We start from the raw sequence: 12311 nt of genomic DNA, 5'->3' as shown, positions 1-12311 counted from the left end.
TAATAGTGCCAGGTCATAATCAAGCAGGTTTCCCACAAAGAGAGCCTCAGAAAAATATGGCAGTGAACTCATGCATCAATCTGATTTCTAAAATGTCTGATATGTAGCTTTCCCTGGTCTGATTATTCTCAAACAGCTAAAAATATATGTAAGCGGCAGAAATGTTTTCATGAGACAAACCTCTGTCAGATTTCCCTATACAACAGTGCTACCTTCTTGTGGCAGAACAACAGATCATCTATGCTTCTAACAATGTCTCACTCTTACTGATACTTGGCTGTCAGATGCCCTTGGGCAGTAACTTTTGGGCTGCAGTTTGCGGGGCAACGCTATTGTCCTTATCAGGCGAGCATCCCCATTCTATCTTTCTTACAGTTTACAATGTTTACATGTTTAAGTTGTTTGTGTATCACATCCATCAATAGGATGAATAATCTTTTTTTTTCATTATTGCAAGGCCTGCAGGCCAAATGCCACGGGAGACACAGCCAGAACTTGCTGCATTGCATTATGTAAATCAAACGTTTACCAGGGTATCTTGGCACTGAAAAGTACTCAAGTTAAACAAGAACTGCCTGTCTCAATATTGTAAGGGAACTTCAAAAAATATATGGGCTGTTAGAACTTTGGGAAAAAATTTTTTAGTGAACAATCTGAGACCAATATTTATGTGAAAACGATGTAGTGCCATGCAGCGCCAAAATTGGCGGCACCGCTCTCGTCATTTTCACAAAGCAGGGATGTGCCGTATTTAAGTGAAAATGGCACAACCCTGTGTTGTCCCCTGCGCTGGCGCTAAATTTAGCTGCCAGAGCCAACGCAGACATCCTTGCACCTTCTTGCAAGAATGTCTGCGTGGAGGAGTGTGATTGTTTACCTGCAGGAAGGTGTCCCTTCCCACACATAAACAATCACTAATGGTGCTTTGGCACTTCTGTGTGTGCTACAGAATGCAGCACACACAGAACTACCAAAACGTCATTTTCAAATGATTGTTTATGTACAGGAAGGGACACTAGCCCCCACATAAATAATAATTTCTGGCATTTTGCTCTTTCTAAGCATGCTGCAGAATGCAGCAAGCATAGAAAAAGCAAAAAATGAGGAGGAATAAAAGTATTCCTTCTCGTTGTGCCTTGCTAAAGCCACCCCTGGGGGTGAGGTTAGATTTTGGCGCTGCCTCAGGTTTACGAAATCTTGTAAATCTGAGGCAGCGTCAAAATGTAATGGGTGTTGCTGTGGCGCGCCCACAGCAACATCCATTGCAGCCCCTCAGAAGCAGATAACTGCGTCAGCGGGCCCATATTTACAAGGAGGTGTAATGCCACAAAAAGTGTTGTTACACCTCCTTGTAAATAAGGAGCTGAGGTTAGCACCACTAGTGCGTCACGCGCTAGGGGCTCATAAATATGCCCCTCAGTGTTTTAAAATGAAACTCGAAAAAATAATCATAAAACAGGATTCATTGCCTAATACTGATGCAGAGTACTTGGCAGGGTGCTTGTTGGGGTTGTAGGGCAACATTTTAAAGTCGGTCTGTGGATGCTGCATGACAGCCTAAGTTTACACCAGCACCTATAGGCTCCTCGTTTCACAGTGTGCATTACTTAAGATTCACGTGCTACATGGAGTAAAAACTACACAAACTCACCATCTGTGGAAAAATTAAATGATTGGGAATGCAAGATGAAGTTACCCGTTAACTGCAGAGGCTTTTCCAACTCTGTGCTGAGCCCTTTTTTGGCTATTTGGGGTACTTCACGCTGAAGCTGCCATAACTTCTTTTTTCACATAAGGTTTTCACATTAAGTTGCATCCTTTTTTCCCCAACATCATGGGGATTCTAAGGGTACCCATGGTTTGTGGATTCCCCTGGAGGGGACTGACAATATAGCCTGTTTTGCCCCCTAAAAATCGCATCAACAAAAGGTTTGTTGTGCTAAAGTAACCAACTTCCCTGCTTTTAGCTACATTCAGAGCTGAATGGAAAGAAAAATATATAACCACCGTATTGGCAGTTTTCAAGGAGGTAGCCCATTTTTCAGAATTTTTGTGCTTCAGCCTATTTCAGTTAATGGTGGGAACCGGTAGGAAACCCATGAAGGCTATATATTTCTGAAAAAATCCTGAATTCACCAATAGGTGATTTGTGTAGATGCCTCAAATTTGTCCCAAAGAGACTAAGGGGGTCATTCTGACCCTGGCGGCCGGTGGCCGCCAGGGCCACCGACCACGGGAGCACCGCCAACAGGCTGGCGGTGCTCCCACGAGCATTCTGACCGCGGCGGTTCAGCCGCGGTCAGAAGCGGCAAGTCGGCGGGCTCCCGCCGACTTACCGCTGCTCGGGGGAATCCTTCATGGCGGCGGAGCGCGCTCCGCCGCCATGAGGATTCTGACCCCCCCTACCGCCATCCTGTTCATGGCGGGAAAGCCGCCATGAACAGGATGGCGGTAGGGGGGGTCAGGGGCCCCTGGGGGCCCCTGCCGTGCCCATGCCAATGGCATGGGCACGGCAGGGGCCCCCGTAAGAGGGCCCCGCAAAGTATTTCAGTGTCTGCCTTGCAGACACTGAAATACGCGACGGGTGCCACTGCACCCGTCGCACCTTCCCACTCCGCCGGCTCGATTACGAGCCGGCATCCTCGTGGGAAGGGAGTTTTTCCCTGGGCTGGCGGGCGGTCTTTTGGAGACCGCCCGCCAGCCCAGGGAAAAACTCATAATACCCTCCGCGGTCTTCTGACCGCGGAGCGGTATAATGGGGGCGGAATTCTGGCGGGCGGCCTCCGCCGCCCGCCAGAATCAGAATCACCCCCTAACTGTCTAACTGTACTAATGAGTAGGAAAAAAGCCATTGGTGACAACAATTTCATCTGTAACATCTAGTCATAATGACTGATTTACAATTAGAATACACTGTTTCTTCCTCTAGATCCTTCTAGTAGCATGGATAAATAGGGCGTGTTGGTTCTCCAAGAACCCAAGGTACCCAGAGCCAACAACTGAGCTGCATCTTTCAATGGTTTTTCATTGTGTACCAATTATACAGAAAATCATATAGTAAAATATAAAGAGTGAAAAATAGGTATGAAGGAAAGCTATGTATTTCTAACATTTACACCAGATAATGAGTTTAGGAGCAGTAGCTATACTAGTTATACTAGCATGTGATTAAGAGAGGATTTTTCCAAAAGTCTTCTTTTTTATACACTGGCTTACCTTTAGAAGGCAGAAACGCAGAGAGATCCAATTGGTAATGATAAACGTTCATTTATTCTGAGTTTCCACATATCTCCCATGAAAATTTACCTCACTTGGGTGGCTGCCCCCAGTGCCTGTGGCACAATGCACCCCAAAACACGACCTGGAAAAATCATATTTCACCCAGCAGAATCCATGCTTTTTTACAATGTAGCTAACTGCAGATTTTGGGCCCAGGCTCTGCTGCCACCCAGGAAAACCTATCATAGTCAGACATTTTTTAAAACGAGACACCAGGAGGAGATAAGTGTGGTGTGGCGTCTGTAGTTCTAACAAGGTTGTTTTACCCACAAGCCTCTGCAAACCTCAACCTATGCTTAAAAACACTAATTTTCCTCCTATTTCTGTGATGGTTCAGGAATCTGCTGGGATCAGCAAATTTCCTACAAGTCTTCTGTTAAAACTGGTACCACACTTGTGTTGTAGACCTAGTGCTTGTGACAGGAAATGATCCAAAAGGCAACATGGACACATCAGCTTTTTCCCCTGAAAACTGACTCTTTTATTGCAATGTGGGTAGCTGTGGATCTTGGGACTAAGCTCAGTCAGCACCTAGAAAATCTAGCAAAGCTTTACATTTTTTAAATAGAGGCACCTATGGAAATCCAGGGTGCTGTTACTTGCATGGCTCTCACCAGGTTTTCTGACCAAGAAGTCTTACAAACCGCAAACTTTGGCTAAAAGATGCATTTTCTTCATAGTTCTGTGAAGAAAACTTTTAGAATCTACAGGAAGCAACTCATTTTCCACCCAGTGTTCCCCCAACTCTTCTGATAAAAATGACACCTCACTTGTGTGGGTAGGCCTAGTGCCCAAAAAAGGAAATGGCCCAAAATGCAACATAAACGTACCACATGTTTCTACTGAACATGGATCCTTTGTTTGGAATGTGGGTAGTTGTGGATTTTAGGCCTTAGCTGAGGTGGTACCTAGGGAATTCTAGCAACCCTTCAAATTTTTTTTTAAACTAGATACCTCAGCAGTGGCGTCTGCGGCAAATGTCAAGGAGAGGGGTGAGCGGCGGGGGATGGGGACGGGGGGAAATAATATGAAGAAAAAAAAATTAACTTCATGGATGCCACTGGCCACCTTGCGCTCCTCTTCCCTTCTGGTGTCGCAGCATTCACAGGGACACCAGCACAGACATCCCAGCAATCCTGGCGCTGTTTTCATGTTAAACCTACCATGAAAGCAGCATCAGGATTGGTCTGAGCGTATTCGGCTGCCGCTCAGACACAACCCTGGGGTCTGTGCAGTTTCTCCAGCCTGGCTTTTCAACACATCTGGGTTGGAGAAACCTAAGTGAGCATGTGCATTTGGCCAGCATGAGAGGGTCGGCAAAGCACACATGCACATTTAAGTGCACTCTCTCTTCCTACCCCGCCCCTCCCTGCACATGCTGTTGGCTAAGCCAGCAGCCGTAAAATAAAATTATAATTAAATATTGTTTTATTTTACAGCTCCTGGCTCTTAGCCAGGGGGCCGACGCTCCTTCGCCATTGCGAAGGAACGGCCCCCGACCTGGAGGAGTACAGGATGGCAAGACTTGTGTGGTTCCTACCAGTTTTTTTGTACCCAGAAACTTTTGCAAACCTAAAACTTTAGATAAAAACACAAATTTTCCTCATATTTCTTTGAGGAAAACTTCTGGAATCTGTGAAGAGCCACAAATTTCCAACAACTCAACATTCCCACTAGGGACCTAAAACACAATTTGGACACATCACATTTTTTCACTGAAAATGAACACTTTTTTTTACAATGTGGGAAGCTATTGATTTTGGGCCCTAGCTCAGCCAGCACCTAGTGAAACCTAGCAAGTCTGCACATTTTTTAAAATAGACACCCAGGGGATTCCAGGCTGGCATGACTTGTGTAGCTCCCCCCAGGTTTTTTACCCAGATACCTTTGGAAACCAGATAAAACCAACTTCAACAGGAGTCTCATTGATCCTGGTTCCATTTGGGCCTGTCATGAGCACTAGGCCCAGCACACAAGTGGGCTAGTATTTTTATCAGAACAAGTCGGAGAAGGCTATGTAACAGGAATGTTGTGGCTTCCTGTGGTATCGGTATGTTTACGTTAGAGAAATGCAAGGAAAATGTACAATTGTAGACAAAGTTTGAGGTTTGTATGGAATGGTGGGTAAGTAAGCATTGTGAGATCTTCACAGAGTACACCACCTTGGACTCCCCAGGCTGTCTAGTTTTCAGAAATGTTTGGGTTTGGTAGGTTTTCCTGGGTGGGCACTAAGCTTGGGCCCAAACACCAAACTACCCCTATCGCCAATTTGTACGTGATGCATTTTGGGGCCTTTTGTGTCACGGCTACTAGACTCAGCCACAATGTAGTGTTTTTATCAGGAAGAGTGGAGAAATGCTGGATAGTGAGAATTTTGGACATCCTTGTGGTTTACAGAATATTATGTCACAGAAATGGAAGGAAAATTATTTTAGGCAAATGTTGAGGTTTGTATTGCCTTGTGTGTAAGAAAATGCTGTAGGAGCAACAAGAGGCATACTATCCTGGACTGTCTCAGCTTTTCAGAAATGCCTGGTTCTGGTAGGTTTTCCCTTGAGGCAGCTGATCGTAGCCTGAAAAGTGCAGCCATTCAGCATAGAAGTAGGATGGTTCTGGGACTTAGCCCCACTCTGGTACCCAAATGTAAAAAAAAGCAAAAAACGTATGTAGAAGAATCAATATGTTCTTGCTTGCCATTGGGATGGGGACTCTTTACTACAGGAGGGAGCAGAAAGAATGTTGAGGCTTTAGGCATGCGGTTTGAGGTCAGAATGGGCGAGAACCCATCCAAATTTTAAAAAATATTCCTAACATCCAGGGGGCTTTCTGAACACAGGGCAAGTTTGAGCACACCCAACTCTTCTCCCCCCTTGGAGCAGAAAGAGTATTTTGGTCCTGTTGCATCGTGGATGTGACCCGGTGCCAGAGTGAAATACCCACACCCGTTTGCTTTACCCTTAAGTAAAATTACTTGTGTCCAGTGGGATATGTCCCCCTCCCAGGGTATATTAGGGCAACCCCTCTAAAATTGAGGCAAACATCCTATCTGCCCCAGGTGGGCAGAAAGACCCTATTGCCCATTCTTGGGTGGGAGTATTGGCTCGACGCAGAGTAGGGCACCATAGTCCTTTTTGTTTTGGCTCAATGTTGAAATCACTAGTCTCTAGTGGCCTTTGGGCAAACAACCTCAGAGCGTCCCCAGGTGACAGAAAGACTCATGCACCTGATTGTATCAGTCTTTCTTCCCCCTCCTGGGGGAGAATGGAACGTGTCTACCCACAAATTTCCACTAAAGACCACTAAACAGCAGAGGAAAAATGGGCCCAACAATAAAAAGGGAACAGTGGCGGCTTACTCATGCATCGCACCTTGCCCCTAGTCCAGAATGGGCACAGCCTTTTCTGCCGGCTTGAGGCAGATTGTGGGTAAACTCCGCCAACCTCTTTCATATGCTCCTCCCAGGGGCAGATAGGAGGGTAAAACCACCCAAGTGTGCCCTCTGGGGGGTGAGGGGGCAAAAGGATTCTTTTGCCACTTTTTGGTGTAGAGGGCCAGGCATGATATGTGAGAGAGCTGCCCTCCCCTCAATTAAAGGCACATAAAATCTTCTCTGTGGGTCAAGCCTGCCTACCTGCCCCCTGGTGTGGCAGAAAATCTGTTGTGCCTGGGAAACCACTAGCCCGACTTGGGCTGCTCTTCCCTTGCAGCCCAACCTCAACAACTAAACTAAACTAAAAAAAACTGAAGCACCAGAGGGTCCTCTAATGCCTTCCCCAGGATCAGACAATGGCTGACAGACGTACCCCAGTGCAGACATAGGCCAGCAGGATAGGCCTGAGGCTGACGCCATCACTTAAAAGGTTAAACAATAAATGTAAATGAAAACTCTTGCTAACATGAGTTACATCAAGGGGCTGCAATAGCCCACAGTCCCTATTGCACTTGAGTGAGCCATATCGACTACTGCTGTATGACTGCTCCCAGTCAAAGCCGTCCTTCGACCTGTATAGAGTGCTGAGCATAGCACTGACATCTCTGGCCTAGTGGCAATAGGTTCTTGGCTGCAGGGCGGCTCCTTCACAATGGCAAAGGAGCGTTGCCCTCCTGGCTAAGCCAGGAGCTGAAAGATAAAATTATATTTCATTATTGTTTTATCTTTCAGCTGCTGGCTCAGCTATCAGCAGGTGCAGGGAGGAGCAGGTCTGGACCACGGGAGTGGGGAGAGAGGAGTGGAATCTGTGCACTAAGTGTGCATGTGTATTTGGCCGGATGTCTCAGGCCGGCCAAACACACATGCACACTCACAGACGGGTCTGGACAAACTGCACAGACACCAAGGCAGTGTCTGGGTGGCAGTCAAAGCTGCTAGGTTTAGCATGAGAGCAGCACCACGATTGCTGGGGAGTCTGTGCTGGTGTCCCAGTGAATGCTGGGACACCAGAAGAAGAGAAGAGGAGCAACGTGGCAGGCGGCGTCTGCAATGGGTACGATTCTTTTGGGGGGATTATTTGTTTACTAACCCCCCTCCGTCCATCCCCCACCCACCCCTCCCCTTGAGATTTGCAGCAGCCGCTGGTGCTTGGCTGTGCGCTTACTGGTTCGGGTGCTGCAGGATGCACCTCCAAAGCTTGTTCTCCGTATGGAGCTGCATGCTGCTCAGATGACAGCTATTGAGACACTGGGATGATCATGTTTCCGGGGTCGTACAGCATTCTATCTTGGCAGGTATGAGTCCAATGCTGATGACGCATGCATTGTGCAACCCAATCAAAGTGAGGAGACCACAGTCAGCTCTTCTCTGGGCCGAGCTTACAATACTCCAAACACATAACGATCAGTCAGGCTAGCAGTGGCAGTGCACATGCTGCTCTGAGAGCAAAACACCTTGGCCAGTGGAGAGGAGCTATAAATGCATGACAATTCATTTTAGTGTGGTGATGTATGGAAACACACTAAAATTCATTAGACTCACCTGCGACGCATGGCACTTGCCAGGGCCCTGAAAGCTTGGAGCAACAGGGATCTGAGGCCATAGGTTTCCGGGGCAATAATGCTCCGCATTTTAATTCACAATTTAATTAATGCATTTTTTATCTTACAAGTAATATAATTCAAGGTGCAAATAATAGATGAGAAAGCTTACACTTTCATTTGAAATTTACCTAACTTTGCAAGGCAACAGTTGACCAATCGCAGATTGGAGTCCCATGGCTCTAAAGAATATTCCACTGCTCCTGGAACACTTAAAATGTGGCATCTCGAGTACACACTATTTTTACTATCTGGGAATCATCTTCAGAGCGCAAAGGGACACTACAATTAAGAGAAATAGGTGGCAATGTGCATATGGTAGTAGCACCATAGTCCCCATGCCAACCTCAAGAAAAAATTGCATATTTCTTCAATGCCTTAAACAGAAGCCCCAAATACAAGCAGTTTAAGTAGTGTAGGTGCTTCCCCAACACAGTGGTGTGCAAAACTGTGGTGGGGGAGGACTAGAAAGAGAAGAATATTGAGCAGCAGCTTAAGTTACAACAAATCTACATCCCAGACCATTTGTATCTGACGGTTGAATGCAAGTTGAAAACGACACACAGGCTTTCAGAAGAGGGAGATGTATCAGGATGGACCCAAGGACGAAGGTAATCAGACCATCGAGGGTGTGACCCACATTCAGGAAAAAAATATCTTTCCTTTCTTTATTATTTTTTAGGTGCATATACATAAATAGTCACATTTATTAGTGATAGGAAATGAAAACATGCACAAATACACTGATAAAAGGCCATGATTCCGTTAGTCTTCTTAAAAATATTGCTGTATCTATTTATAAATCCAAAACAAACTGTTCCTTATCATCATATCCAAATACAAGGTTAAGTTTATCATTTTTATAGACATTTGTCTCACCGTTGCCAAACTTTATAAGATGTTTCTAAAGCAAAGTTTTTTTTAATAGCAACATTCCAAAGTGTGATGTTAGCGAGCTTATTCAATCACGTTTTGAAACAGAAGATGAGCCCGACTTCCAGTTGGCCGTAATCACAGAAAGCACCAGGACAATAGCTATAAATATGAATTCTCCAAGCCCTGAATGCCTTGCGGTTTCGGTTAAGCCTAGGTGGGCAGTTTTTGCTGAAGGGTTTGAGGCATCTTGGGGTGTTCCAAGTGAAGGTTTTTTAAAATGTCCTGGAAATATTGGACTAGTTGGGTACAGACATACCCAAGTTCCAACCTGTGTTTTGGCACACCTAGGATAAACATCCATTTTATTAAGGTTGCATTTATTTAGATGTGCAGGTCTATAATTGATCAGCTGTATGCTATATTAACACATCCTACACAGACGTATCCCTTGAACAGAGTTGACAATCTGGCTGTAGATTTTATGCTAGTAGACTAGTCCAAGATAAGTCTCACCTTCTTACTTTCATTTTTCTAGTATTCATTGCTCTATTATAACATATCGGTCTTGTAGCCAGGATCATTGTTAAGTACAGCACCATTGCTATGAGTATTCCAACATCGACATATTGCTCCAATTCAAAATATTAAAAATAATTTAGGACATCCCTCCCACCCCCACCCACAAGACATGCTCCTTATCTGCCTCCATCAACTGCCTCCTTCCGAATCCCCAGCTCGACGCAGGACAGTTTCTAAATGAAACTGTGTTGACATTTCTAACTCAAGACTCGTATGTCTGGTTCAACATCAACATAACAGATTGCCCTTCCTTGATACAACCTGAAGATTCCATTACATAAAATGATAACAAAGCAATTCACCTAAGTTAAACATCGTCAAAATATAAATGACTAAACAACATACAATAAATCATTCAGATTAAATTAGATATCAATCTAACACATAGGCCCTCATTCTGACCTTGGCAGGCGGCGGAGGCCGCCCGCCAAAGTCCCGCCGTCAGGTTACCGTTCCGCGGTCGAAAGACCGCGGCGGTAATTCTGACATTCCCGCTGGGCTGGCGGGCGGCCGCCTTCAGGCCGCCCGCCAGCCCAGCGGGAAAGAGGCTTCCACGATGAAGCCGGCTCGGAATCGAGCCGGCGGAGTGGAAGCTGTGCGACGGGTGCAGTTGCACCCGTCGCGTATTTCACTGTCTGCGCAGCAGACAGTGAAATACATTTAGGGGCCCTCTTACGGGGGCCCCTGCAGTGCCCATGCCAGTGGCATGGGCACTGCAGGGGCCCCCAGGGGCCCCGCGACCCCCCCTACCGCCATCCGGTTCCCGGCGGTCCTGATGGCGGTAGGGGGGGTCGGAATCCCCTCGGCGGCGCCTTGGAGGATTCAATGGGGCGGCGGGACACTGGCGGGAGACCGCCAGTGTTGCCGGTCCGACCGCGGCTTTACCGCCGCGGTCGGAATCCCCATTGGAGCACCGCCGGCCTGTCGGCGGTGCTCCCGCGGTCCTCCGCCCTGGCGGTCTTTGACTATGACCGCCATAATGTCTGTCAATAAAGGAAACAGTAGTGGACCTTTCATGTTGAAACATAGTCCTCCAATTTCTTTGGTAGCCTAACATTCCTCGAATTCCTTGGTGGAGTTGCTTGTCCACAATTTTTTGATTATTATGCATTCTATACTCTTGCAACTCACTCTCTTTACACTTTGTCACGTTGTTTATATTACATTTTTGCCATAATTCAATATCAGGGATTGGTCACATATCTTCCTTATCTGTTTCGGAGTAGACCATTCGGATGTACCTTTTTTCCTAAACATACCTGTGCACACACAAATAAAATTAACAACTTTATAATTAATTGTCTTAAGCAAGGATTTATAATTCACACCTCCATATCTGCTCTGTTTCTCTTTCACTCTTCTATACAACCTTTCAAAATCCACACCACTAACATTTTTGTCCAACAAAACCTGGTGTTATCTTGGTACCTGGCATTCTCCCCTTGAGCAACACAAGTGGCATCTCTTCTGTCAAAGAATGTGGAGTGGCTCTACAACTCCACAGCATATTTTTTACTTCAACTCTCCAACTTAACCCTTCATGAACAGACAGTTGTACACATTTACACAATACTCTATTAAAATACCCTTTTCCCATGGATGTTATAGTGCCATTCTGTAATGTCTGTAATGTCTCATTCCCTGATGCTTCCAATAATTCTCAAATTCCATGGAAACACACTGTGGACCATTATCAGTGAAAATGTCTTCAGGATACCCTTCCCTCTGGAAAACTTCACAAAAGGTTACAATAGTGCCAGTTTTTACTTCTCTCACTCTCTCGATGCAGTGGGTATATTTCTTACAACAACACAGCCTGTTACTGAATAAGTCAGGAAAAGAATGCTGACATCTATTTGCTCCATCCTGAACCACTATTAGCACCTGATCAGGATAATTAGGATCTGATGTGAACCCTAATGCACATTGCTCCCTCCAACCCAATAATGTCTTTCCCTTCTTTACAACATACACTACAATAATGTAGTATCAAAATAACCCAACATGGGTGACTTTCAACCACAATAACCTTCACTTTCTGCATCAGTTTACATAAGATTCACACCACCTATGTTTTCCAAATATCCTTATCAATGAATATATGGGGTGAACAAGAAACCACCCACATTGGTACTTCCTGACCAAATATTTCCACTGAATACTTAGGACGATTATATGGTTCATATACTTCAAAGACACGCTCCATTAACCTGTCATCCTCATACACCATAAATACTTCAATGTCTCCATCATCACTCTCAGAATCATCCTGCCCCTTGCCCCCTTGCTGGATTGTAACATATCCACATTTGATTTGTTCTCACATATTTCACTCTTGCACACCCTAAAAATATGATCAAACTTTTTTAATTTAAACCAGTTTAGTTTTAATAGCCAGACATACTGGTAACGTTGCAAAATGTTTGATGCTGCCACATCTGAAACATGCCTTCCTGACATATTTGGTGACCAATTGTTCCTTCTTCCTTTCTTTGCTACTGTTTTTCAAAGATGTCTGCACTTCCTCATAACCATAACTAAAAACA

At 45.4% G+C, this 12311-nt stretch overlaps 1 protein-coding gene across 1 annotated transcript in view; it reads right to left on the bottom strand.

Annotated features, from left to right (window-relative positions):
• FBLN7 (fibulin 7) overlaps nt 1-12311 on the bottom strand; it is a 698570-nt gene that overhangs the window by 288298 nt on the left and 397961 nt on the right. The window lies entirely within an intron of this gene.

The sequence above is a fragment of the Pleurodeles waltl genome, chromosome 5 (genome assembly GCF_031143425.1).
Source record: "Pleurodeles waltl isolate 20211129_DDA chromosome 5, aPleWal1.hap1.20221129, whole genome shotgun sequence".
Classification (NCBI taxonomy): Eukaryota; Metazoa; Chordata; class Amphibia; order Caudata; family Salamandridae; genus Pleurodeles; species Pleurodeles waltl.
Note: the sequence above shows the minus strand (reverse complement) of the source record. Positions and strands in the feature narration are given on the sequence as shown.